This window comes from Homarus americanus, unplaced genomic scaffold (assembly GCF_018991925.1).
Source record: "Homarus americanus isolate GMGI-L3 unplaced genomic scaffold, GMGI_Hamer_2.0 scaffold51111, whole genome shotgun sequence".
Taxonomy (NCBI): domain Eukaryota; kingdom Metazoa; phylum Arthropoda; class Malacostraca; order Decapoda; family Nephropidae; genus Homarus; species Homarus americanus.
In genome coordinates, this window is record NW_024726503.1 from 346898 (window position 1) to 349455 (window position 2558).

Below are 2558 nucleotides of genomic sequence, written 5' to 3' on the forward strand. Positions count from 1 at the left end.
AGAATTAATTTGGAAAGTGTTCTGATTTCTTCCTCCCAAAAGTCGAGCGCGAGAGAGTGTGACCTTTTCACGCTGGTCTCTGACATTAGGAGTGGCCGCTTACCTTGCTGTACACCTATATTGTTTCTTCAATTTATCGCTATGCCTTAACATCAAGACCTATGCTAGACGGTACAGAGTTAAGACAATACTCACTGTACCAAGACACAAGGGAGCACTGTACCAAGACACGAGGGAGCACTGTACCAAGACACGGGGGAGCACTGTACCGAGACATGGGGTAGCACTATACCAAGACATAAGGGAGCACTGTACCAAGACACAAGGAGCATTGTTACCCTTGTAGGTATAATGCTCACACTCCAGCCATCAACTTCAACCTAATGACCGACCGGGTTGCTTAATAAGGTCTTAGAATGAACCAAATGATGACTTACACCAGCACCAGAGCACTATATGCAATGTCATCTCCAGGTATTTCCTACTAATCAACCTATCAACATGTATGAGAGAGAGAGAGAGAGAGAGAGAGAGAGAGAGAGAGAGAGAGAGAAATTAGAAAAACAAAAAAGTGACACACACGTACACTTGCGTCAATTACAAGTACAACATAACAAGTAACATCATCACCTAGCTACCTGTAGACATCCAGCCAGTATATAAACAGTATATAATAAACATGAGGTCATCGGTTGGGAAGTATATATAAACTCGCTAGGTCCTCGTAACGCATCAGGGAGCTAGACTCGAGAGTAATCAATGAGAACAGGTGACACATCAGCCGTAGGAAACCTTGACGACATCAGCCAAGCGTGCTGATTGGACAGGAGGCATGAATTTGTATCCTCGTTTTCTGATCTTGCTAACACGCTATAATGCACAGGCCACGTAAACAAGAGGGCGCCGCTTCCTGTCCGGTAATACAAACATTATGGAAACTGTGATATTTCTGCGGGTTTAATGACGGGGCAATGAACAAAGGCCCAGACCGTGATTCTGGAATACACTCATAATGTGAACCGGAATGGTGAATTAAATGCTCTCGTGGGATTTACAACACACATAATGCTTGCTGGTGGTAGGTGGGGTGAGGGGAGAGTTGGATGGGTGATGGTGTTAGTTCAGGAGAGAGAGAGAGAGAGAGAGAGAGAGAGAGAGAGAGAGGTTCTTACCTGATGTAAAGGAGAGTTTGGGATGACACAGACATCTAAAATTCAAGGTCATCATCATTACCCAGTACACACCTATCACCCTCATCTACTGTCACCCTTATACACCTTATCATACTATCATTCTCACCTACTATTATTCTTACCTACTCTCACCCTTATTTACTCTCACCCTTACCTACTCTCACCCTTACCTACTCTCACCCTTACCTACTCTCACCCTTACCTACTCTCACCCTTCACCCTTCACCTACTCACCCACCCTCACCTACTACCCACTCTCACACCCTTTATTTACTCTCACCCTTATTTACTCTCACCCTTACCTACTCTCACCCTTACCTACTCTCACCCTCACATACTTTCACCCTTATTTACTCTCACCCTTACCTACTCTCACCCTTACCTACTCTCACCCTTACCTCCTCTCACCCTTACCTACTCTCACCCTTACCTACTCTCCCCCTCATCTGATACCGATATTGTTATTGGAACAGTTTATTTAGTCAGAAAAATACTAAGTGAACAATAACAACAATATTGAAATGGCTGAGCCAAGTGAGAACCTGATCACTGTTAATGGCACTTGATAAATACATTATATTCATCTCTGGATTATCACGAGTTACTTGGTATTAATAAATGCATATTAGAATGTTACAATGTTTATCATATTTATTTACATACCTTTAAAGAGAGAGAGAGAGAGAGAGAGAGAGAGAGAGTGTGTACTCTGGGTTGGGTTAAGTGAAACAATAAAACAGTCACAATTTGGATCATGTCGTAATGGTCAAATATATAATTACTGGTTATTTTAATCCACGTGATAATATCGGTTATAATATTTTTTAATGAAAATAAAAAAAGTGGAGAAGTAATTGTTGCAAACATTTTAATACTCGAACAATATAGTGCATATATTATAGGATGAGGTGGGTGGGGTATGTTCCACACCTTCATACCAGGCTATTGAGAGGAGCGAATGGGAGTGGTATTAATAGGTCTGAGGGTCTTAAGTCGTAAGCATCTGGTTTGTTCGGGACTGGAAATAGTTTCTTGCCCTCTCGTCTACCCTTTCCCACCTTCTCCTCCCAATCCTTCTGTTTCTTCTCTCCCTGCCATCATCTTTTCCTCCTGCCTTCTCCTTTTCTTTCACCTTCAATATCCTCTCCTCCCATCTACCCTTCCTTCCTTTCCTTGTCCTCACATCTTGCCCCATCTTCTATCTATTCCTTTTCCCCCCAACTAGGTTACCAGACCCCCCCCCTCTCACATACATCCTTCCAAACAAAAACAAAAATCTCCGGTTTTCTGCCCCAAGATGGTGCCGTTTTTTCCTCGAGCTTCTCAATTAGAAAAAAAGTGTCCGCAGTTTTTATGGTGAGTGAA